We start from the raw sequence: 27125 nt of genomic DNA, 5'->3' as shown, positions 1-27125 counted from the left end.
CTCTTGTGTCTCTTCCTGAAGGCATCTGAAACATTCTTTGTTGACTGATTTTCAACGTGGAAGGGATGCTCTTTCCCAGGAGGCCTCAAGATTATCTATCCTGCTCCACAGGCTATCAATAAACATAAGTCTCTGCATTAAAGTCTGGGCTACTGCTAGGTACTAGACAGGGAAGGCAGGCAACCTGGAGTGAAGAGTACTGAGGTCATTCACCAAGACAAAAGGAACCAAAGACCAGTCAACACTATTCGGCCAGAGACCCCTTTATATTGAGCATTCTTTTTCAGACTAAAGTGCACACACACAGTTAATGGAAAACATGAGTAGAGCATAATAAAAGAGAAAGAACAATGGCTCTGGGATCAGAGAGATTTGGGACGGAATCTTGATTTTGCCACATAGCTGCCACTAGCTAACCCAGGGCAAAGAACAATGTACATGGATCTCTTGTCATTTGTAATATCGATCCTGAGAACTGATGGGAGGATTCAAGATTTTATGTAAAGTACCTAGCACACTATGTGATAAATGGCAGGTACCCAATACATGGTACTTATAAATCTATCTTTTTAATCATCTAGCTTCAAGAAATTTCCTAAAGGAAATCAGTCCTGAATATTCATTGGAAGGACTGAAGCTGAAACTCCAATACTTTGGCCACCTGATGCAAAGAACTGACTCATTGGAAAAGACCGTGATGCTGGGAAAGACTGAAGGCAGGAGGAGAAGGGGACGACAGAGGATAGATGGTTAGATGGCATCACTGACTCAATGGACATGAGTCTGAGTAAACTCCGTTGAGTTGGTGATGGACAGAAAGGCTTGGCGTGCTGCCGTCCATAGGGTCGCAAAGAGTAGGACACGACTGAGCAACTGAACTGAACTGAGCTTCAAGAAGCCGGTCAGGAACTAGCAATCATTTGGAGTGGTGGGCAGAGTGGTGGGTAGAGAAGAAGTGGGGAGAGTGGCTGCTGTGGGCAACGGCTCTTTGAAGCACGTAACAGGAAGCGGCCCAGCAAGTCAGCTGGAAGAGCTGTCGCCGAGGCGTCCTGAGGGGGCATTTCCCTGAACCTCTGCAAGCTCCCAACAGTAAGAACACAATGTAAACTCTTTACAACAGCACTGTCCAACAGAAATAAAATGTGAGCCACAACTGCTTTTATATTCTTCAGCAGTCACATTAAAAATGTAAAAAGAACAGGTGTAATTAATTTTAACAATATATTTTATTTAACTCAATATATCAAAATATCATTTCAACATATAATAAATATTAAAAATTGAGTTCCTTTACAGTCTTTTTCTTCTGCAAAGTCTCAGAAATCTAGCATGTATTTTCCACTTAACACTATATCTCAATTAAGTCTTAGTTACATTTCAAGCAGTCAATAGCTATACACAGCAAGTGCCTGAGTTACTGGGCAGTGGGGCTCTACAATCCTGACCCCAAGCCTGGGCCCAGTCCAAAGACTCTGTCCTTTTAAAACTCAGTATTCACCATCCCACTGTGTGCATGCATGCTAGGTCACCTCAGTCGTGACCAACTCTTTGCGATCCTATGGACTGTAACCTTCCAGGCTCCTCTGTCCATGGGATTCTTCAGGCAAGAATACTGGAGTGGGTTGCCATGCCTTCCTCCAGGGGACCTTCCTGATCAAGGGACTGAACCCCCACCTCTTATGTCTCCTTTACTGGCAGGCGGGTTCTTTACATTAGTACCACCTGGGAAGCCCCACTATCCCACTAGGGACCTTGAAAGCCTTGTTATTAAAAAAACCTCACTTTTAACACCTCTGGAAAAGCAGTGAACTAATCAGCTAACATTTCAACAGAGATTATCTGAGATAGGTTAGCACCTGGAAAGTCAAGAGGAAGAAAGCAAAAAAGGGGTGCTGAGAAGGGAATATTAAGGAAACCAAGGACATATTTTGCCCGGTTCACAGGTTAGCCTAGATTCAGACCACTTAATACATCTCACAAATCTTTTCTAGGGCCGAGCCCTAGATTACTCTTATTACATCAAAAGCTCACACAATCAGGTATGACAAAGATCTATATAAGTATGTAACAAGTAACACCTGTAGGAAGCTGTAAGCAATGGATAGAGGAATGCCAATCACATCAATTAACACCATTTCTTGGTTGCCAATCAGCACAGTGTATTCCAGTCAGGTCAGTACCTTCAAAATTCCATAAACTTGAAAGAACTTTCAATAAGACGACCTCTGTACAGGGTCACTAGAATAATATAAAAGTCTGGACAATTTGAAAAGCTGGTAACTATAAGAATCTCAGGTTATCAGTGTTAAGAATCCATGCATTTAGACAATTATGCCTTTGTTTGTTAAAGTTCAACTATAACTGTAAACAACTTTCAATCAGGTAAGAAAATATGTCATGTGGTTTGCTCTTTCACAATTCAAAAAGTACTTTCAAAGTATGTAAAATGCAACCAGATGCTATTGGCAAAGAACTGACTCTTTAGATGTGACCAATTTCCAAGAACATCACAGCAATGTGGCCTACACATTGGGTGCATACAAAGCTTTGAAAAGTTCATATCTAATCTAATCATCTATTCAAAACACTCCACGCTTTCCCACATTTCAGTGGTGTTTCAAATTTATAAATAAATTTCTCAAAATGCACAGAGAATCAGAAATACATGTATGATTGAAACCTCCCTCCTTCCAAATAGATTCAGAACATGCTACCCAGCTAATGACACTGAAAGCCCCCTTTTTATCTAAAAATACAAAATGATGGTAACGTCTGAGCAAGAACAACAGGTCACTTGCATTGTAACGTAAAGCTTAGTCACCAAGTGACAGCTTTCCTTTCATTTAGAAGAGATTTCCTTAGTTCCAGGTACTACACAAGTTTAAATCATCAGTATACTATTACACTAAAGACTAGCCTTCTGTAGATGCAAACGTATTTAAATTCCAAGTTGCAATAACCCTTGTGATAAAACTTTTAAAGAAACAGATAATGATGCATTTCTACCATATCTAGAAAAAGATAAAAAGAGGTATTTTAATAATTGAGATTTTTCTCTTAAATAATTAGAAACAACTACAGGTGCTATTTTTACTGATTACTGAAATAAAATTGATACTATTCATTTCTATTTCAACAATGTGGAGTATGAACTATTTCATATTATTACTTTGTGAACCTTCCAGATAATGGTCCTAAATTAAAATCTCAATCACAATGCTTAGGGACTAGTTTGTTCTGAACACTGAATCCTAGTCAGTTTAGTAAATGGATAGCTTTCTTGACTATATTACAACATTTATTTTAGGTATACCTCCTCTTCCTTATTCCTCTCACAAGAAAGGATTTGAGCTTTTTTTTTTTTTTTGTCCAACATTTTAGCGAGGCGGCAGTGGTTGCAGTTGCTCTCTGGCCTTCGCTATGCCGCCCAAGGATGACAAGAAGAAGAAAGATGCCGGAAAGTCGGCCAAGAAAGACAAAGATCCAGTGAACAAATCTAGGGGCAAGGCCAAAAAGAAGAAGTGGTACAAAGGCAAAGTTCGGGACAGGCTCAGTAACCTAGTCTTGTTTGACAAAGCAACATATGACAAACTCTGTAAAGAAGTTCCCAACCATGAGCTTATAACTCCAGCTGTTGTCTCTGAGAGATGGAAGATTTGTGGTTCCTGGCCAGAGCAGTCCTTCAGGAACTCCTTAGTAAAGGACTTATTAAACTGGTTTCAAAGCACAGAACTCAAGTGATTTACACCAGAAACACCAAGGGTGGAGATGCCCCAGCTGCTGGTGAAGATGCATGAACAGGTCCCACCAGCTGTACATTTTGAAAAATAAAACTTTATCAAATAAAAAAAAAAAAGAAAGGATTTGGGAGTGGGAGACATAAACAAGCAACAATCACTTAACACAAATTTACTTAGCAACTCATAGTTACACATTTCACATGTGTTACCTTGTTTAAACTCCATTGCAACTCAAGAGATGGTTATCTTTATCCTGATTTCACATATGAATAAAGTAAAAAGGCTCAGAGAAGTGAAGTAACTTGCTCAAGGACAGCAGGATTCTGTTCAATTTGTGCTACCTGGTGCTGACCCTTCATTTTGGATCCCAGCTCTCTTCACTTGCCCACAACCAACTGAACTTGCCCTCTGAAGCTCTCATGCAGTTACATTGACAGTTTTTTAGCAATACTAGTTTTTGGTTATCACACTATAAAAGCAAAAAATGATCAAAACAAATATGATTGAGAACTTTTTGTTACAGATCATACACACAGATAGATGGCAAAACTAGCCCCTGTGGAATAAATTTCTAGTTGAAGAATCTGCAACACTGATGTGGGACAAAAGAGAAAGATGTTCTAGAGCTATGTTGTCCAATTTGGTAGCCAATAGCCACATGTGACCGCCAGTAGCTGAAATGTGGCTAGTGTGAACTGAGAGGCACTACAGTGTAAAATCTACACAGGATTTCAAAGACTTGGTAGATAAAAAAAGAGCAAAATATTTCATTAATTTTTCACTGAATCAATACTTCAATGAATCAACATTTCATTAATACTGATTACATGTTGAAAGATATTTTTAAACTGTGTTCAATAAAATTCACACATGTTTCTTTGTAGTTTTTCCAACATGGATAGTAGAAAATTTTAAACTACACTTGTATTTTGAGGAAGGAAACAGCATTAGCCTAAGGCCTCCATATGAGGCTTCAAATCAAACTTTGTACAAAAGCCGTTCTTGAACAGAAGGCCCAAACTATTATGATTAAACTCCTCTTAAAAGAAAAGGTAGTAGGCTATCAAAACACTTTGGGGAAACCTATATAATTAGTTATTCTGATCATAAATGGTAAATAATTGTCAATTCTTATAGTAACAAACCAAACATGTAGCTTTCTCATCCACGCTCCAAAAAAATCTAAAAAGCCATCATTCCAACTTCTGGTTTCATATACATCTGTGAACACATTTGTCTCTATTGCTTAAAAGACTTGTGCAAATATTAGGATCTTCCCTCTGAATGATTATTCTAAGTACAGTAGACCACACAAGATACAGGAGTCAAAATACACCCACCTACAAGTCACTGCTTCCAATACATCCCTGACACCCTTTTGTATGCTTAATCATTTGGTTATTTCCCAGTAAAGGATCCAAGGAATTTCAGGTAATTGAAGTTTCTATTTAAAAGGCATTTTATCATCTATAGACCAAAATCTCAGGGAAAAGCACCAATAGAAGCTTTTTTTTTTTGAAAAAAAATCATAATTAAAAGAGACATGACATGGTTTTCATAATAACTGATCTATAAAGTTTGGGGGTTTTTTGGGCTGTGTGGCATGCAGGATATTAGTCTCCTGACCAGGGATGGAACCTGTGCCTGCAATGGAAGTGTGGAGTCTTAACCACTGGAGTACCAAGGAATTCCTAGGCCCATAGTTACCAGGAAACACTGCTAGCCCCCAAGTGGTTTAAATCAACTTAATGAAACACTGAACTCAAGTTCTCCAGTAAGTATTTTGGTGCTGTTGTTTAGTTGCTAAGTCGTGTCGGACTCTTTGAGACCCTGAGAACTGCAGGCTCCCCTGGCCTTCACTGTCTCCCCAAGTTTGCTCAGATTCATGTCCAAGTACTTTGACTTTGTATCTGTTCCTTAAAATTGATTTAAAAATAGATCAAACTACATCTTTTACACTCACAGTAAAATCAAACGCGATTCTATTTTATTTATTCCCCCCACCATAAGAATGAATTTTTTCAGTTCCTCAGAAGGATGTATTATAGAAGGCCATACGAAGTATTTTGAAAAAAAGCCAGTTATCTTTTTAAATTTTTAATTGAGGATAATTGCTTTACAATGTTGTGTTGGTTTCTGCCATAAAACACCACAATCAGTCGTTAAGTGTGTGTGTGTGTGTGTGTGTGTGTGTGTGTGTGTGTGTGTACATATCACCTCCCTCCCGACCCATCCTAGGAGCCAGGCTGGGCTCCCTGTGTTATACTGCAGCTTCCCACCAGCTATTTTCACACACAGACCTGGTTATCTTAATGCCTACTAAAACTGCTGTCATGGAATTAAATGTCGTAGCAAAACACTGGGAAAAAAATCTGACAGAATCCATTCAAAGTCCTTGTATGATGCAACAGATGGTGATTAAAAACCTTACTTGATAGAGTTTAATCACAAAATTATACTATATCATTAACATTTCTAATATGTCCAATTTCTTCCGTCACTCTGCCTTACGTAAGGCACTATGCCTTATGTGCCACTTAATTGAAAATAATAGAAAATTGAGGCCAGAAGTTCTATAATCTATTTTACTCAAACGAATGACCTAAAACTTTTCCTTTTCATTGGAGGATGGAACTGTTTCTCATTTAAACATGTTCTTTTCCAAAAGAAAAAAAAGTCAAGGCAGCCAAATACATCTAGTTTAAATTTTCAATATAATGTTCCTAAACATGTCAGAAACATTTACCATGTACATGACTTGTTTCAGTGGGGAGCATGCTTAAACGGGAACAATATACAGAAGTTCAGCAAAGCTTTTTGTTACAATAACAAGAAAGTTCATGACAAAGCCCAGATTTTTAGAAAAAAGCTTTACAAAACACTCCCCAATTCATTGAGAGATTAAAACAAACAGAGACAGGTACCAACTCTTTCTTGAAAAGCAGCTTCAAATCCCTAAGAGACAAAGGTCTCCTAAGGCTAAGTGAATTCTGGTGAACTCCCTCACCCCAGAATTGCATGAATGGGTTAAGATGGCTGAGAATGTAACAAAGTAGAAAAAGCACTGGCCTGAGAGTCAGGGGTAACAGTTTTGAGTCTAGATCAGCCATTTTGAAGATGTCACTTCACTTAATCAAACAAGGTCATTGATCCATAAAAATGCGAAGGTTTCCAAAATTCTATGGGTCTAGATTTCATCCTCCTCCTCAGTCTACCAAGCTCTGCTTCTCCAAATGTTAAAGCTAACAGAGAATTCACACTTTGACTAATAATAGAAGGTCTGAATGATTCAACAAAGGCAGAGTTTTAGCATCCAATGAAATGTGCAAACCTGTGGAGTCTCTGTATCTATTACTGGGAAACTTCCTTTTTATTAGGTCATGGGGGCAGAGGTTGGCTAGCACCAGTTTGCTGATCTCTGCCTCTCCCATAATTAACAACCTCCCTCTCCCATCCAGTAACATATATAAGTTGCACAGCTGAGGGGTGAGGTCTCTTATAATTATAATGAGGCTATATAATTCTTCACTTTGAAATATGTATCAAAGGCCACAGGTTCTGTGACCCTTGTCTCAATCTTCCAGGGTCCTGAATGTCAATCATAATCTTTGCTGCATAATACAGACCTGTATAGGGATTTCAAATTACAATCTTGATTAGAAATAGGAATAATAGATCTTTGTATCACCCAAAATTTTGATCTTAAAATAATTTTTTTGATCCAGGAATATAGGAGGGGAATGGGAAGTTATTGTTGAATGGGTATAGGATTTCAGAGTTACATGATGAAAAGAGCTCTGGAAATGGATGTTGGTGATGGTTACCCAACATTATGAATGTATTTAATACCACTGAACTGTACACTTAAAAATGGTAAATTTTATATTGTGTATTTTACCACAGTAAAAAGTACTGGAAGACAGCAGATACCCAGGACTCCAAGATGGCATCACTTGTATCAGTGAAGAAGAAACTCATGGATTTTAACGTTAAAACGGGAGCTGCCAATCTGGATATGAGGTAGGATTTTGCCCCTAAAGGCACTGCTGGAGTGTTTCAAAGAGGTTACTAGTGGTATGACAACAAGTATGTCTACGTGAAGAAAGGAAGCAATGCTGGGGTTTCTACTGCGCTGGCAGCTTACAAACTTTTCAAATACTACCTTTCTTAGAAGGATCTCAAACATGAGCAGCTAAGCAAGTACCACTGAAGAGGGCCCAGTGCAGGGACACACTCTGCTTCCCTGACCGTGACCTTTGCCCAACACTCCTCCTTGAGGAACATGATCACTGCTGAATATCCTAATTTGCAACAATGACCAATAAAAGATAACCAATACAAAAATAAAAAAAATACATTGGAAAACTTTTTTAAAGGACCCCTCCACATATACACAAATATGAGACTATTACAGTATCTGCATAGGAATGATGTTCTATTAAATACCATCCAAAGAAGAAACCAAGTCTAGTATTGAAAAGTTTTGAGTCAGGTAATCCCAAGGCTTGGGAGGAAAATCTTATGACTTGGTGGGTAGCCAAAGGCAGAATCAACAAAATAATGCCAAGTACTAAAAAATTAAAAGTCAAGCTTTAGAAGCAGTCCAGTCCAGCTGCCCTAACAGGGCAGATACACACGATGGGAAAGGCTGACCATTTTTTTCCCTCCCTACTTGAGGATGTTTTCCATGGGAGCACTTCTCAGCTGGAATTTGCTTTGCTAGCATGCATCATTTCATAAAAGTTACCTGTCACTGCCTAGCATAAAATATGAGTGAACGATGATTACAATGACCACCTTCCACTTTCCATAGCTTTGTCTGAAGGGGAGGGGAAGCTAGGAAAACACACTCTTTAATTAAGAGACAATGAATCTAGAAAACACACCAAGGAAAAGAATAGGGCTGGCTATTTCCTCAGATTGTTTTGAGCCTAAAATTGTATTTTATGCAGCAATGTTATACAGCAATTTATCTACCAGGTGTAGGCAGGCAAAGTCTTGATTCAGGAATTTAAAAATAAACACTGAAAAATATCTCTAGAATAATATAGAAGGAAGAGAGAGAGTAGAGTAGTTCGGGGATGGGGTGACAACTTACTTTTCATTGTACATTCTTATGTGCCTTTTGGATCTTGCTTCATGATCTCATATTTCGTATTTAAAACAAGAACAAGAAAAGAATAATAAAACAAAACACAAAAACTTTCATTGTATTGTATGTCCATAAAGTATTTTTAATTTTATTGAGGTGCTTTTAAATAAGTTATTTTAAACATTTAACACTTAGAATCTTTAAGCACGAAAGCAAGTTATACACTACACTAATTCAGTAGTCAGTTCTGTCAAATTCGGTATTTTCTTCTACCCATTTATAAAATCACTGTGTCCTAATGTAACACCCTCTTTGCACATGTTTTATTAAAGGGAGCTACAAACAAAAATAGTCAGTCGTGCCCGTAAATAAGCGATGAGAAACATCAGAGGAGCCAAATCTTAATTGTTTCACTAAGCAAAAATACAAAATAAAGTCTTACTGGATTGGATTTGCCACTACATTTACAAAGAAAAAACAAATGATTTTGTAAGCTGCTTTTGACATTTCTAATTGTTTCTTACAGGTGTTTACCATGTGTTATTTTATAAGTTACAAGATAAACCACTAAATGAAATAAGGGGGAAATTCAAGATGGCACAATGACTTCCTGTAATGACAGCATAGAGTACTTGATATTGCAATGGCCAATACCACTTTCAGTCCTTTCTTTTTTATTATTCCACTACACAGAAGTATAAAATGAAACACAAAAGCACAGCACAGCAGTTTCATTTGGAAACAAAAATACTATTCTTTTGCCAAAATGATGATTATTCAACCATTTCCAAATGCACAAATGAAAACATCGCCAAAGACAGGAAAATTGACTAATCACTGACATGCACTAAAAATTAAAGAAGATTATGAAACAGTCACATTTCTAAAGTCTTTTACATATAGTAAGGAAAAGATACATTCAAGCCTTGCTAAATCTACCTAAATTCTAGTTTAACAGGTATATTTTCCCTCTGTCATAAATCAGAGTATCAGAAATGGAGTAAAATACAACATTTAAATTTCTACACCTGGTGATCAAATGTTCCCTCAACATCTTCATTGTTCAACAAGTTGTATGGATTTCTGTGTCCAAAATGTCCCATTCCTCCCTTTCTATCTCAAAGCCATTACCTTAGTTCATCTGCTTATCTCAATGCCTTCTAACTTGTCTCTCTGCCAACACTCTTTATCACCCCATTCTTCACAACACCAAATCTCAGACACATCTGATTATGCCCCTCATTAGCTAAAATCTAAGTGCCACAGAATAAAACTTAAATTTCTTAAAAGAGCACCCAAGGCCTTCATGACCTAGTGCTCTCAACCTTATCTTTCCTGTTTTCTCTTCCATCACATCCATCCACAGACCCGCATGCCCATTGCACAGCCTATTATTTCAGTCAGTAATTTACTCTCGTCTTCAACATTTAAGAGATCTTCTAAAGCTCAACTCAAATGTCATCTCCTCTGTGAATTACTGCTCTCCACTGGATAAACATTTCCCTTTTCTGTGCCCATCTGCACTTCCTGTAAATTGTTGTGAGAGCACTACTCTCAGGATGGTGGTGGAGTCAGTTACACGAGGATCTATTTTCCCCACTATAGCTCTTGTCTGGTTCACATATGCATTCCTTAAAATGCTGAAAACGTATCAAGCCACCAAAAATATTATTCTAATAAAGGAATATATGAATATATATATTGTTGCTTTTGTTTAGAACAAAGTCATTCGTGTGTGACTCTTTTGAGACATGGTTGTAGTCTGCCAGGCTACTCTATGGAATTTCCCAGGCAAGAACACTGGAGTGAGTTGCCATTTCCTTCTCCAGGGAGATCCCAACCTAGAAATCGAACCCGAGTCTCCTGCATTAGCAGGCAGATTCTTTACCGCTGAGCCACCAGGAAAGGTCACGAAAATATATATGTGTGTATGTGTATGTTGCTAATAAAATTAGGGGGTGAATTTTATGGTATGCGAATTATATCTTAATTTTAAAAAAAACATTAGTGTGGGTGGTACATGAAAGTTAAAGAAGACAATCCTTTCATGTACTTCCTCAACAGGCAACTCTTTGATAGTAATAATATTTTTAAGAAGGTAAATATCATCTTGGGTTGGCTAAAAAAATTACTGGGAATTGAGTTCGCCATACTTTTTAATTATAGGTATGGAGAAAAAAATAAGCCATCTTACTGACTTAAGACCTAATAAAGTTATTTATAAATGAGTTCCTGCTTTATGAAGCCCACAAAACTGATTATTACAGAGCCTTCTTTTGCTTATCTAGGTCATCTCCATGAAACTGGGCATTTAAAAACATTTAGATTCATCCATGACTTGCCAAAGACAGGATCACAAACTGCTTCCTGATTTCTACCTGAATGATCTAAGGATCTTCACTTTGCCTCTTTAAGCAAACCAAGCTAAACCAAGTTTAGCATGATAATTCCTGCTTCATCAACTGGGGAAACTAGTTCGATTTTGGAAGTAAGATCTATGTAAGTTTTTCTTCAGTTATTCTTGGGTACATATGAATGTGCACAAACACTTTTTTCCGGGTATCTTTCTTCAAAAATTGAGATATAATTCACACACCATAATATAAATTATTACTGCAAAAGGGACAATCTGTTGTTGTGCAGTCTGTAAGTCGTGTCCAACTCTTTGCAGTCTCATTGACTGTAGCCTGCCAGGCTCCTCTGCCCATGGAATTCTCCAGGCAATACTGGAGTGGGTTGCCATTTTCTCCTCCAGGGGATCTTCCAGACCCAGGGATCGAACCTGGGTCTCTTGAGTCTCCTGCATTGGCCAGGGAATTCTTTACTACTGAGCTACCTGGGAAGCCCCTCACACACCATAAACTTAACTATTTTTCAAACTGCACGATTCAGTGGTTTTTAGCATATTCACAATGTTGTGCAATCATCAACACTATCTGTTCTAGAACTTTTTCATCACCCCAAAGGGAAACCCAGTACCCATTAAGCAAATATTCCCTATTTCCCTTATCCCCTTCCCCTGGCAACCACTAATCAATTTGCTTTCAGTCACCATGGATGTGCCTATTTTGCGCATTTCATACCAACTGGAACCATACAATATGTGGCATTTTTGTGTCTGGATTCTTTCACTTAGCATAACGTTTTCAAGGTTCACCCATGTAGTAGAAAGATTTCATTCCCTTTTATGACCAAATAATATTCCTTTGTGCGGATATACCATGTTTATTTAGCCATTAATCAGCTGACAGACATTTAGGCTGTTTCCACTTCTTGGCTATTATGAGTAATGCTGCCATGAACATCAGTGTACACGTTTTTGTGGGAATATGTGTTTTCAATTAAGTATATAATGTAGGAATAGAACCGCTGGGTCATAATGGAACATATATGTTACTATTTCTAACCATTAAACCATATTAACTTTTGGAGGTACAGTCAAACTGTTCATTTTACATTCACATACATGTTTTTAAGGGCAGTAACAACAGTTTTTATTTTCACATTTTGTCAAAAAGTAAATTGTTCTACCCTAGAGGAAAAGATTTCCTTTGGGATTCAGGGTCCTTAGAAGTTAAAAGCAAATCCAAGATTTTACAAGACAGATTAAGATTAAACCCCTTCAAAGAAGAAAGATGTATAGCGACACATCAAACCCTTACTACAGCAAAGTCTAGTCATCAAAGGGATTAAATATGCAAATATTTTAAATGAAAGAGGAAAATAATAACTCCCAATTTTATAGTCAGTCAGTCAGTAACTAGACACTGATCTCCACTCACAGAATCTTCTACTCCAACATCTCTCATAGACATTTCAAACTTACTATGTCTCAAACTGAATTTCTACTCTTTTCTACTCCCCAAATTATTCCTCCTGGCCAAAATTATTCCTCCTGCAAACTTCTACCTACACCCCAAACCTTGCTGTCGTCTGACTCCTTTCTCTCACGTATATACTATACTCTCACGTATATACTATACTCACATTCTAGTCAGTAAATCCTATTGGTTCTATTGTCTGAACACTACATTCGGAATCCACTCAAATGTCACCACCTCTACCAGAGCAATCTCTCCAAGATTACTACTGTACCACCATGATTGAGTGTCAAAACACAACCAAAATAATCCTTGCAAAATATATGTCAGATTATGTCCCACTTCTAAGAGTCATCAGTGGCTTCCCAACATCCATCCCCCATTTTGTTTCACCCATACCAGACACCCTTGGGCCTCAAGGCGTTTGCTTGGCATTCCCCCTGCCTGCCATGACCTCCCCCTTGGTATCACACACAGTCCTCTTGGTACTCAAGGGGGACTTGTTCCAGGATCCTACTGATACCAAAATCTGTGGATGCTCAAGACCTTTATATAAAATGGCTTAATATTTGCATATAGCCCTGCACATCCTCCTATACACTTTAAATCATCTCTAGATTACTTATAATGCCTAATCCAATGTAAATGCTATGTAAAGAGTTATAAATACTATGTAAATGATATGCAAATAGGCTCAGAAAGTGAAAGTGTTATTCGCTCAGTCCTGTCTGACTCTGCAACCCCCTGAACTGTACCCACAAGGCCCCTCTGTCCATGGGATTCTCCAGGCAAGAATCCTGGAGTGGGTTGCCATTTCCTTTCCAGGGGATTTTCCTAACCCAGGGACTGAACCCAGGTCTCCTGCATTGCCATCCGAGATTCTTTACCATCTGTGCCACCAGGGAAGGAAGCCCTGGCACACAGCAAATTCAAGTTTTGATTTCTGGAACTTTCTGGAATTGTTTTTCCCAAATATTTTTGGTCCGTGGTTGATTTAATCTGCAGATGCAGAACCCACAGACAAAGTACTGATTGTATCCACTCCCTTACCTTCTTTAGGTCTTTGCATACATGTCAGCTTCTTAGTAAGGACTTCCTCTGGCCACTTAAATTTGTCATTGCCCCCAAACACTTCCTTTATCTCCCTTCCCCCTTCTATATTTCTCCAAAATATTTATATCAACACAATATATATTTTACTTATTTATTTTTCTTTACCCCCAAGAATATAAACTCCATTAGGGCAAGAGAGTTTATCTGTTTTGCTCACTGCTATATTCCCAGCACTTAGAAGAGGATCTAGCACATAGTAAGTGCTCAATAAATATTTGTTTAATGCATAAATGAACAAGCGAAAGGAAGCATAAAGCTGCTCAGAAAAGCTAAAGAAAGGTCAGAGAAATATTTATGAGGAACTAATATACCAAAACATAATAAAGTTGTGATGTGAAAGGAAAGTACATTTCTAAAAAAGGTTCAATGTTTCTAGTTGAAAAAGTGCAAGGTTTCCTAAAGCCTAGTTGGCTTTAGGAAAAGTTACTATTCTTGCCTATTTCATTGTTTTCAAAGAGGATCTATCCACTGTCCATTGCCAAGGGCCCTTAGCTTCTGAAGAACTGAAAGAAACTCTGGGAATGGACAAGTTCCTAGAATGATGATGTCCTTTTCTCAGCTACCACATACACAAAGAGACAAGGGGCTGTCTTAGCGATCTATCAGACCTAGTCCCAGGACCTTCACAGCCTTCTATCAGACCTAGTCCCAGGGCCTTCACACAGTACAATCATATGTTTCTTAGTCACCTTTCAACTAAAACCACTAATTGGTAAACTCACCTTTCTAAGAACTACAATCACAGCCTCTTCAAACTAAAATGGATCTAAAATGATCTCAACCCCTCACATATTTTATTTAAAAAACTACAGTGAAAAAGAAACAGGGACTTGCTCAAAATAACTTGAATAGTTAATTATACTAATATTTTTCAAATAGTAAGTGATAAATGTTACCAAACCTAAGAGAATTCAGACAATTGGGACAAATTTTCTAGTATCCAAAACAAGATAGTCACAAAAATTAAGTCAAAATTATTATATCTCATAGTATCAGCAACACCATCTATCCACATGTTAGATCCAAAAGTTATAACAGAGCCATCAGCAAAACTATACTCCAGTATTCAGCAAACAAACTAAACGATGGATGAATTTAGATTTAAGAAAAATATACACCTTTTCCCCAAAGGAGGCTTTCATTGTCCAGTGTTGGGAATGATGAAGACTTCTAAAGTCTTTTTGCAAGTACCAACTTTCCTAAGCATTACTGGCTTCAAATAGCAGTATAAAGATGTTTCTACGAATCAATCATTTTCACATGAGGTCCAGAGGGGACAATTTTTAAAAGGTACATGATTTTCACCAAGCCTACCACCCTTTCCTCCTTGCCCTGCAATATTCTAACATACTTCCTCGGCAGTGTGTCCTTGGCACTGTTTCTCATAGAGTATGTGATAGCCTTCACGTGCCTTACAGTGAGACGAGATTGTGAACCATGATTATAAACTATCTCCAGCGTGCTACAGGAAAAAAGATTACTATTTTTTAAAATATTTAATTGGCTGCACCGGGTCTTAGTTGCCACACACGGGATCTAGTTCTCTGACCAGGGATCAAACCTAGGCTCCCTGCTTTGGGAGCATGGAATCTTAGCCACTGGACCACCAGGGAAGTCCCAAAGGATTACTCTTTTCATGGTCAGAAATTTCTTGCCAAAACCCTTTCCAAGGTCTGCATCTAGTGAAACTCTACCATGCCTTTAAAGAACCACCCCTATTCTTCTTTCCTGGGGACCTTTTTCTGACTGTTCTATCCATGGTGCTCTTTTCTTGATCAGATGACCTATAGTATTTGTTATCTGTACCTGTAGCATTCATCATACACTGGCAAGTAACATCTTTTGTATAGTCATCTTAGTTGTTGCTGGCTTTTTTTTAATGCTTGACTGGATAGAGAGTCAGAATCTCAAAGAGTTACATAACTGATATTCCTAAGGGGATTTTCCAGACAATAAAGCGTAATGTTTCTACATATGAAGGGAAAAAGTCAGAAATTCTAAAAGAGCAATTGGGTTTTAGAATACACAGCACAACCATGACTGAACTGTAATTTCAGAAGCTTTGTATTATACCAAAATAATTATTTCCATGCTTTTAAAGTAATAAGGATGCCTTTTAAGGTCAAAACATATTTTAAAGGTTAAAATATATGTTGTGTACCAAAAACATACTCAGTATTAGTCAGGTGTAAAATATCTTTTAACAGAGAATACATGCATTCAAAAGTCTAACTACACAAAGGTATGTTAAGATGGTACTTATCTGGTCTAGAGAGCTTACCTGATGTGCACAAGAAGTTGAGGTTACCCCAGGACCTCAGACTGCACATGGTTGAACTTCACTGTGCTGTGGACATGCAATATTACCACCATATCAAAAAGTACTACAACCTAAAACTATTTAGGAGCAAGCAAAACACAGAAGGACTAATGCTGAAGCTGAAACTCCAATACTCTGGCCACCTGATGCAAAGAACTGACTCATTTGAAAAGACTCTGATGCTGGGAAAGACTGAAGGCAGGAGGAGAAGGGGATGACAGAGGATGAAATGGTTGGATGGCATCAATGGACAGGAGTTTGAGTAGGTTCCAGGAGTTGGTGACGGACAAGGAAGCCTGGCGTGCTGCAGTCCATGGGGTCGCAAAGAGTCGGACACAACTGAGTGACTGAACTGAACTACAGAAAGACTAACAAATCCCTACCTATCCCCATCCTACTCCCTCTCCCAAATCAAACGTAAAATCCTTCATTAACTCAACCTTTCTCTCCGAGCAGCAGCAGATTTTAAGCAACGTGAAACAATTCACTTTAATGCTTCAATAATGAACTTTTCTTGTGGTTTTAAGTTAATATTATAGCAAACGGAACAAAGAAATGAATATTATAGACAAGCCAAATATTTGGAAGTCCATCTCTCATGTATTTCCTGATTCTACTGAAATCTCAATCCTATTTAACCATTTTATCACCTTCTTCAAACAAACAAGCAAAAACCACCAATATTTTCCAGCAAAGGTAGAAATACCATTGTGATCTCAGTTCTAGTCTTTTGTGCAGTTACCAATAAGAATGAGCTTAATAAAGAGCAGGTGAGCAGAGCGTTTAAAGGAATTAGCCCTGGGCTCAAGTCTTGGTTCTGTCACTCATTAACTGTATGGTCTTGAGCAAGTTTCTTAACTAAACTTCAGATAATTTATGTAAAGTGCTTAACAGGATCCTTGGCAGGTTTTAAGGCTGAGAAAAGTGGTTACTGATTAAGTAATTATATATAATAAATACATAACAAAGATATCCTTCTTACCATAACAATCTCAAAGCTTCCTTTCAATTCCCTCTTGTCTGGCTCTGACAGGTCTGTCCCAGGTATCATAAACCTCCACTCCTGACCCATACCTGGTTCTACTACCTCCAGTTCTACCCTTGGCTATGACCATAAGCAGTTTCTGGAAGTGAGGGAACACATGACAAAAAACAAAACAGGAGACCACTTGAGTAAGCCAAAACAGCAACAAAATCCACTTCAAAACACAGAATTCACTCAAACAGGAATCTGCCTTAGAACCAGAGACAAAGAAAAAGGCAAGAGAGAAAAACTAACCAAATTACTCAAATACTTCTAAAACCCTTACCTCCAGTTAAACAAATGACTGAAGATTTGAAGTCCAAATTTTAAACAACAGCATTATTGTCTGCAGGAGCCATCAATAACCAGTGCTACTAATGAAACATGCCTCACTAAAACAATTCTTTACCATTTTTAATTTAACAATGATTTAACCGTTGCTAGACTATTTTTTAAGATGACGTCCCAGCAACTTTTTCAAGTTTCTCCTTTCCCCATGCATTTCAACAGGCAGTGAATTAGTTCATCATGTGTTCCGGCCTCCTGCTGGCAAGCATAATTAAAATTAAGCAAACAACAATTCCACTTGGTGTTAAGATCCTGTCAAATTCTTTGACGAAGCTGAGTCTGGTTTCTCCAGAAGCCAGTTGAAAGTTCTGCAACAAAAACTTGGGGTTGCTCAACTTGATGCTGGTCATTCATTCAGTAGATGGCACTCTTCCCTTTGAGCCCAAATTACACACATGCCAAGAAGCATGTGCTATGACATTCAGGTGTGATACAAAGCAGGGATTCTCTCTTCAAAGCTCCTAACTGGCCGTCACAATCCTTCCAGAAACTCATTCATCAAAAGTTGATGGTCCAATCAGACACTTTTAAAGAGCCCAGGGAAATTCAGATTACAAACATCAAACACAATATTAATAAAATCACCTAACAAGTGATTACCAAGTAATCAGCTTCTCAGAGCCTTTTCTATCTTTTTTATTCAGGCATAAAATGTTCCTTCCCTAATACAGAGGTAACAGCCTTTCAGTGGCTACGGATCAAATCTTGTCTATCAAATCTCATTACGGTATTCAAGACAGCACAGTGTTTGGAAAACTGTGATTGTGTCATTATCAACATTCACTAAGACTAATGAAAGATGTATTACTTTCATATTACTTTCAACATTTTTGGTTTAAAAAATTCATATAATTCTTCATACCCACTTAAAAAGAATCAAACATCCTAATACAAAATTACTGTACATATAATTTTCCAAAAAACAAATACATATTTCTGATTCATTAATCTGTCTTTTACTTTAATACATAATAGTTCCCAATTATTAATGATAAGTAAGGTTTCCCACACGTCTGCTTCAGACTTTTTTTTTTTAATTAAAAAGCATACAGTTGCAGACAGAAACAGAAGGAAATTCTTTTTAGTGTAAACTCCAGGTGAAAGCCAAACCTTTCAGCAATCATCTTAAAAATTCCACCTTTTCTAGTTGAGTTAAAACTCAGTCCTGGCAAAAAAAAAAGAAGTCAAAGGAGAAAGGCAAGGTAAAAGGAACATGGTTTTAAAATTTTAAAAAGGAAAAAAAAAAAGCACCGGGAGTGGGGATAAGAAATAGGGAAAACAGATCAATTTCATCCTTCCCCCTGTCCACTTTCACCCTATGCATCTAAGCCCATTCACAGCTCCACTTGAGCTCTGACCATCATCACCCTTCCCTAAACACTTCCTCAGATAATAAAAGGCTGACCTTACAGAATCTTTTCCTTATGTACTAATAAGACAAAGGAGATTAGAAGTAACAATGCAGCTAACAGTTGCTGGCTCTAATTTCTGAAGGATTAAAAAAGGGATCCCCGGGGAGGCCTTGATCCCAAAATATACTTCTTTAGATGTACCAAATGAGCCTAATTACCTTCTCCACGAGAATACTGAGGAAACCTATCTCTTTGCCGTGGCATGGAGTCATTCCAGCGGATCAAAAGATGACAGGACAAGAATATTGTATGGAAAAGAGAAAGGAAATGCTGTTTTTGCACAGGATGAGCTGAGCCATTGTGGAAGAACTTCACAGAAACACTGCTGACGGTGACAAATTAAAGACACAGACTAAGTCCCCAAGATACTGATAAAACTCAGCACTGCTCCAACCTGACTGCTTTCTACATTGTTGAAATTCCAGCTCCCCTAGCAAACAACCAATAGCCCTGGGAGCTGAATTAAACAGGCTCCTGAACTCACACCTGCACTGTCCTTTCCTCTTCCATCCAAAGTAAGCATTTCTTTGGTGGGGGATGGGGGAGTGAAAAATTACAAGAACAAATTCAAAGAGGTATGAGAATTAGCAAAAGGAATAAAGCAAGAATTCCATGTATGTTACTTAGAGTTAAGTTTTTATGAACACTGTGAGCATTAAATTTTGAAAATTGTTTTAATAACATATACAGTGTGCTTCTTGAAACACTGGTTTTAAGAATGTAAGTTATTACTGCCCTTAAGTTTCCAAAAAGTGTTTCACCCCCTGGTTGGCTGGTTGTGGGAAGTTTTTTATATTATGGAGGTCAGTATGTCTACAGCAGAAAAAGTGAGCTTCATAACCCAATCTTCAAACTCTAGTCTAGTTTGAGTCAGTAGCAGTCTTAAATGCTAGTTAATGTACTGCTATATACCAATATCCTCAGATCCAGTTTCAGGCAATTTAAAACAGGAGGTTTCAAAGTTCATTTTATATCAGGGAGTCTTACCATTTCCAATTAAGCTTTAACTAAAACCAACTTTTAAAACAAGTAATTGTAAAGTATATACAGTGGTGAGACAGATCAGCCTGACATTAGGTAAAATCAACTTAGATCTCACCTCATTATAAAGATATAATTATATGTCAAAGACTAAACACACTGGAGAAGGAAACGGCAACCCACTCCAGTCTTCCTGCCTGGAGAAGCCCATGGACAAAGGAGCCTGGTGGGCTGCAGTCCATAGGGTCGCACAGAGTTGGACACGACTGAAGCGACTTAGCAAACATATTTTATAATAATAATTCAGCTCTGGCATAGTTAAAAACCAGTCTATACAATCTTCCTAGGAAGGAAATTTACAAAAACAAAAAGCCTTTAAACATCAAGCATGAGTTTCATCCATTTTTATACTTTTTGGAGGTCATGCAACTAGTTTTTAAGTTATGCTAGACAATTATGAAAGCCACATTTATTCTTTAAGGTTTCTAGGATACTCTTTTTAAAATTGCTCCTTCAGTGTAGTAAGTCATGTCCTAGAAACCTGAAAGCTACTTTCCAAAGATACCCAACAAGAAAATAATTTAAAGAAAACAAAAGACTCTGATTCTCATTATCTATGCTGTCGTCTAAGACTTTACAGTAAGTTAAGCGGTACTTTAACGTTCAAGTATGTTTTCAATTGTGTAATTAACTTACTTTTGAGCTTGATTTTGTGATTAGTCCACATATAAGAGATCAACATTAAAATACACATGAGACAAAAAACCCACACAGGTCTTTTTCTCTAATACTTTAATACTTTCAGTTAATTTCAGTTAAAACTGTTCTATGCATGCAGTTGATATTCAAATAATCACTACATGAATGCCAGGTGAATCATTTTGTAATTAACCTGAAAGGAAGAGCATCCTCCAAGTAGTATGGTTACACATGTGTGTCCATAACTAGCTACTGCTAGAAAAAAAAAAAAAAACTAATCAAATTCATCTAACATATTAGACATAAGGGATATACAAGGGATAACAAACTTTTTCTTTCAAGCCACAGTCAATGAAACACTGCTAACCTGTATGATTTAGAGAGGATTCTTAACATACACAACCCACTGCAGTAAAAATTTGAGACTGTCTTGGCTTTTGGCCAAAAGAATTTAGTCACTAGCAAGACCTGAAATATCTCATAACAATCTCATCTAGAAATACTAGGGCACATACCCCAAGATCAAATGATTAAGCATTAACAGAGACATGAAATAAAGTATTAGGGCACCCATTTTGAATCTCAGTGACTAGCCACAGTCTATGACTGCTCAATTAATTTCAAATAGTTTATGTCTAAAAGAAAGTACTCTTGATTAAACATTTAAATGTTTTCTATTCAAATTCTACATGTTTAATATTTCCAAAGGAATCTGAAACAGCACTGAATTTTAATATCAGAAAAATGAGTGTTTATTTAGTGTGAGGAACATATTAGTAGCCTGTGTCTTCAATATAGTTTGAGCTTTCTTAATTCAACAGATGCTGTTTTTATTTTTATTTTTTGAATGCTGGTTTTAAACACTGCTCCCTAATATTACCTTTCACTAAATTGCCAACAAAGGACATATTTAATCTCTACAATAGTAATCCTAAACATTACTTCAAAACAGCTACTAATTTAGGTTATAATTAACTGGCTTGACCTATCAACGACACTAGTGAAGCAGCTACACAGAGGTCCTTGAGGAATGGGAGTGACAAAGTAAAAGCCACTTACAGCTAATTGTAAAAGGTAACTCAGGTGGAATTTTGAACACACTGAAGTTAATATTCACCTCAGGCTGATGCAGTGTTGATAATCAGAAGATCAAGCCTACTGACTTAGTGCAGAACTAGAATCAACAAAGAGCCTGTTGGACCAGATGAGGCCCTACACATCTGGCAAGCTTAAAGATCAACAAAAAAAGACTTGAATCTTCAGTAATTAAAAAGATAACATAGTACAGCCCACATTCTAGCATTCAAGCTACACATATGTCATGTGAAAAGAGAATCCTCTTCCAAAGTCAAAAAGTGATTCTACTTAATGCAGATTGATTATCGCCCTTCAGATTTAAACACATCTTGGTGATATTAACACAGAAGGGTGTTGCTAAACAAGGCATATGCACAGTTGGGAGTCTTGGAGACCCTGTGAAGATACTTCATTCATTTGCAGGTATTACCCCAAGTTTAATAGCAGCAGGGGTTACTGGTTATGTAGACTCACTTTCAAATCGGGCTCTGGGTTCAGAACCAGCCAGTCTGTGCCTAGGAGCTATACAAAATACTTAAACCTTTATGTCTGTTTACGCATTGGGTTGTTATGAGGATTAAACATATAAAAGTCTGTGCCTGGCACAGAAGAAGAACAAATAATATTGGCTGTTACAAGTATTTGCTGAGTCTTCACTTGCTGGGACGAATGATATAACCACCTTCAAAAAAAGTAACCTTATAGTGATGCATATAAACACATAAAACACTGAGTACCAAACTATATTCTAAGCACTTTATATATAAGAACTCATAAGGTTCTGAGAGTATCATTCCCAGCATTTTACAAACCCAATTTGTTCCGAGTTGGGATTTTATGATTTTTATATGATTTCTTTCTCGAATAGAAATAAAATTTCTTGTACTCTGATGACATACGTAAGTGTTGCCCAGTACTGCTAACCAACTACTTTGAGATGGCAGAGATTAAATAGCTAACAACCTGCATAGGCTTAAGTGTAACAAAAACACTCAGGCACAAGAGACCTACTTCAGGAGCGCTCACAACTTCAGAGCTTGGGCCCTACTCTGCATTTAGGTTTCAGGATTGTGTGTAGGAGGTGGGCTGATGCTTTGTCCTCTTAGTCTCAAAAGACATTCTGGTTTTACAAAGACCACATCCACACTTTAAACATCACTGAGCAGAACCCGCATTCACACTGGTGTAACATTATTGAAAAGGGGGTTAGAAATAGCAAAGTGTGCAATATCATTTTCTCATTCATTTTCAGAATGTAAAACATACTGTGAAAATACAATCTTTCTATCATGCAAAATAGTTCCTAGATGTCTTATGACCACCTGTGTCATATGTCTACCAACAAACATTTCCTTATAACATATATGTAAAAAAGCTGCAACTTACTGAATTCCTCATAACCATCTCAAGAGCTCAAATTATGTTTAACATTCAAAATAGACCTATCAATTTTTTTCTTTAAAAGCAACTATTGCCAACATTTTTCAGTCAATTTAGAGTTTTAAGAGCAGACACTGAACTCTTCAGAAAGAGGAACACTTAAATATAGCAAAAGTGGCCTTTTTTCCCCCTGGTCTTCCCTTTGCAAAGGTAATCTGCTCAATTTAAGCGGAGGAAAATGAGTTACAGTGCAATTACAATGCAATGGAGACTTTTAGATATACAAACTTTATACATATGCTCCAAAAGTAACTTAACCCTATAAATGAATGGGTCCCATATCTTAATTACCTTTTTTTTCCTTTAACAAAATAGTCAAGCATCTTATTTAAAAACGACAAATTACGGTATTCTTATTTTACTCCCTTTAATAATCTAATTAGAAGTCCTCCAAAGCCCAAAGTAGGATGTACCCAGCATGGTGCTGATGCACTCCATTCCAAGAAAAGCAAACATTTCATACTGCTAAATCTAAAGTGTCATAACATAAAAAAGTTCATGCACCTTTAAAATGTAGCTGATTCCTACCCCCCAAATCTTATCAACTCCCTCACCAAACTTGCATATAAATCCCCACTCAAAGCCTCTTGGTTGATTTAAATTCCATTTCTCTCCACACCACTCCAGCAGGTCAATTACAACAGCACATGTGCCAAAGAAATTAGAGGTTTTACTCACGCTCCCATTTTAAACGGGCACCTACTTGCAATTAAATCTCTCCAACAAAAAAAGTTTACCTGAGGCCATTCTTGCTATTTTACTATTTTACTAGAGGCCTAGCTTATTCTACCTGTCTCCGTGGTCTTGCCTCAGCTATAATGGCATACCTCCAAACAGCCTGGACGCCCCTAAACACCAGCTAACCCGACCTGCAGCCAACTCTTGCCTGTCACCCCGGGCAGGAAGCACAACCTAACATGTATACATTTGTAGGCGTGGGGTGGGTGGGTGTGTGTCGGGGGGATGGGGACACAGATTACGGGAGAAAGGTTTGGTTGAATACTCTCAACTTGGTAAAAGAAGTTTTTTTTTAACGAGGAAAACAACACTTCCTCCCTTACCTCCACCTTTTTCCAAGCGCGGGAACCTCCCAACCCTCCTGGAGCGCACCTTCAGAGCTTAAGGTCCCTCGGATCCCGAAGCTTCGGCCAGTTCTTGGTTTTTAGAACTCCCCGTCCTCTGGGAGAAATCAGAGGACGCCCGAAAGACTCGGGCCCACCCCGCGGCGCCCCGAGATCCTCCCCTGCAGGCCCACCTTCCTCGCCCGAGGCTCCCGTTCCAGTCCCGGAGGGAAAAGGGTTCACCTGAGGCCGCAGGGGCAGCCAATAGGAAAGTCCCCTCGGCCCAGCAAGTCGCCGCAATCCAACCCCCGCGCGATCCCCTTGGAAGGGTCCCCGCAGCCCAGCCAGCGCGGGCGCCTGCCGTCCCCGCCGCGAGAAGCCGCGGAAAGGCCGCGCCTTCTCTCCCCTCAGGATTACCTCGCAGCGCGCAGCCGGCTTTGTGCTCCCCTCCCTCCTTCTCCGCGGCCGCCGGGACTGCAGCGGCCGCGCGATCCTCCACCGCCGCCTCTTAAGCGCCGCACGGCTCCAGAGGGGAGGGCAGAAGGGGAGGGGGCGTGAGGAGGGAGGGACCTGGGCGCCGAGCCCTGAGAGGCAGGAAGCGGCGACACCTGGGTCGCGATGCTTCTAGCTTTCGCTCTCCGTTTTTAAAAAATACAATATAAACCCCTCTCTTTGCCCTCCCGCCCTGCGCACCAGCGACCGTTACCGGCAGGCGGCTCACGCTCTGGCGGGACTGGCCGAGAGCCCCTCGAGCGTCCCCTGGCCCCGCCCCAAGGCTCCGCCCTTAGGCCCCCAGGCGCCTCTGGCTCCACCCCCCACAAGCCCGCCCCTCGCGGCCCCCGAACGCCCCTGGTCCCACCCCTCGGGTCCCCGAGCGTCCTGGCCCCGCCCCTCGGGATCACAGGATGTTCCTGACCCCGCCTCCTCAGTGCCCCGCCCCCAACGCGGCCCCTCGGGCCCCTCCAGAGACTTGGTACCGCCCCCTACGGCCCCCTCCTCTCCCGCCCGCACCCAGCCTCTAAAGCCGCGGCCGCGGGGCCCTACAGGCCTGGCCTGTGGGAGGGCCTGGTGCGGGGCAGCTGTCTGGCATCTCTTCAGCGTCCTCCTCCAGCTCTACAGCTTCGATCCGTTGCGTGCCTTGCGGGAGGGTTGGAGGAGTAAAAGACCCCGACGGAAGCTCGACTCCAAGGGATAAGGAGGGGCGCCTTGGAAATGCCGCCCGCCCAAACCTGAGCGAGGCCCCCACCTCCCGCCGCCGCCGGCCACGCTCCTGACGCTGAGCCACAGCTTTCAGAGTCAACCTCGGCCGCCTACACTGGCTGCTGGGTCTTCAGCGGGAGGCCACTGCTAAGGTTCAACCTCCGGACGCCCCTCACAGGAGGGGCCTGGGTGTTCTCAGCATAGTTGCCTGTGGGGGCGCCTCTTTCCCCTACTCACCTCCACAGAGGGGCAGGGGCTCTCTCTATCAGCTCCACTTGCACGCCTCAAGGGTCTTCACCCAGAATTTGGCCCCTGGCCTTGAGACTTACGAGAGCTCATCTCTTGGAGTGAAAAGTCAAGGCACTGCCAGCCTTGAAAATTAATTCGGGGCCGGGTAAACTTTGCAGGGATGTGGATCCATCCACAGGTGACACTGCCCCCCCCCCACCTCCGCCCAGACAAGACCTACCCTAGAAATAGACCTCCCAGCAACGCACACCTTCCTCTACCACCCACGACTTGCACACCCCTCCCGCATACGTGTACTGCACCGACACAAATCCACTCCCAAGCCCACCCTCTGAGCGGCATTCTGGTTATTCATGGTCTCTTGGGTCAACCCCACCCTAACACACAACAACAAACTTCATTCCCCACCCTTATCTCCCTTCGTTTCCAAGGCATTGGCGACAGTCCACTTCATTTCCTTCCTCCTCTGCAGACTCTTCTCTTCCCCCTCAAATACTTCGTGCCATCCCCCTCATCTTCATCCCCTCCCTCTTCCCTAAAAATGTGCTAATTAAAATGTAGTTTCCTCTTCCCACATATGAAGTGTGGAAAATGAATCTTGTCTTGGCACAAACTGTGATTCATTTATCCTCGCTTTCTCTCTCCACTGGACCAAAGCTATAGAAATTTTAGTCTACCACCATCTCCCATATGCTCAAAATCTAACCATGCCTCATGGTTTTTAAATACCCCTAAAGGATGGTGGGGAAGGCTTCCTGGCTTTGGGAGAAAATGTTTAGAAAACGCTTGGCCTGTCATTTTATTTGGCATTTTAAAATATCTGCAGTATTTGAGAGAGATATTGGGAGTGGCTGGATGTTTTCTTGCATTTAGAAAGCAAAAAATGAAAAAAAAAGCTTGGCACGCATCAAGGTTAGCCGGTTTATGAATAGCCCCCCAAAAGTGCGTTAGGGGTACATACCAGACAATAGTCTCCACTGCACAGGACGTTTGCCTGTCACAGATCTAGACCTCCCCCCCGCCCCCAAAGGAAGACAAATTAACATAATCCATTTTAAGCATGTCTGATGAGCAATCCTTCCCGTGATCACTCCATTTCCCACAGTTTCTGGACAAAATAGAAGATTTGCTTACCCGCTTAGGATGCAAGGCTTTCTTGTGTCCAGGGCAGTAGACGTGTGTATCTTCTAGGTGTGGACTCTGCAGTGCTGCACAGAAACCCACTGCAGCCTCAGACCGGCGGCTGCGGCGGCTTCTCCCAACGCCGAGTAGTAAAGTGTGTGACTCTGGTACAGACTCCACGATTACCATTAGGCGCTTGCTTATGAGAGAGGAGGCGGAATCTTTCTTAAAGGAATGGGTAGTGTTTTTCCTCTCCACTATTGCTTCATGAGAGGCTGAAAGGGTGGAAGCAGGGAGTTTTTTTGGACTGAGTATGGCTGTACAGCTGTGGGAGGTCAAGGTTAAAATTAACTGGGTGATCGAGGGACCGATTTAGTGTGAGTCAATGAAATGCTAGAAGCATTGGTTTTAAAGAGCCCTGCCAAC

At 39.9% G+C, this 27125-nt stretch overlaps 1 protein-coding gene and 1 pseudogene across 6 annotated transcripts in view; one reads left to right on the top strand and one right to left on the bottom strand.

The window, feature by feature from the left end:
• Positions 1–26849, bottom strand: part of ADD3 (adducin 3) — a 130239-nt gene extending 103390 nt beyond the window's left edge. For 3 of the 6 annotated variants that reach the window (XM_061162602.1, XM_061162609.1, XM_061162607.1), the window contains exon 1: positions 24546–24864. The gene's annotated coding sequence lies outside the window, so the exon portion shown is untranslated. Of the gene's footprint in view, positions 1–24128; positions 24247–24545; positions 24865–26711 lie in introns of those variants that run through there. The other 3 variants (XM_061162606.1, XM_061162604.1, XM_061162608.1) reach the window with 3 other exon arrangements.
• On the top strand, positions 3384–3909 carry LOC133070761 (small ribosomal subunit protein eS25-like; annotated as a pseudogene).
• Positions 26850–27125: the final 276 nt, after the last annotated feature.

The sequence above is a fragment of the Dama dama genome, chromosome 15 (assembly GCF_033118175.1).
Source record: "Dama dama isolate Ldn47 chromosome 15, ASM3311817v1, whole genome shotgun sequence".
Classification (NCBI taxonomy): domain Eukaryota; kingdom Metazoa; phylum Chordata; class Mammalia; order Artiodactyla; family Cervidae; genus Dama; species Dama dama.
Note: the sequence above shows the minus strand (reverse complement) of the source record. Positions and strands in the feature narration are given on the sequence as shown.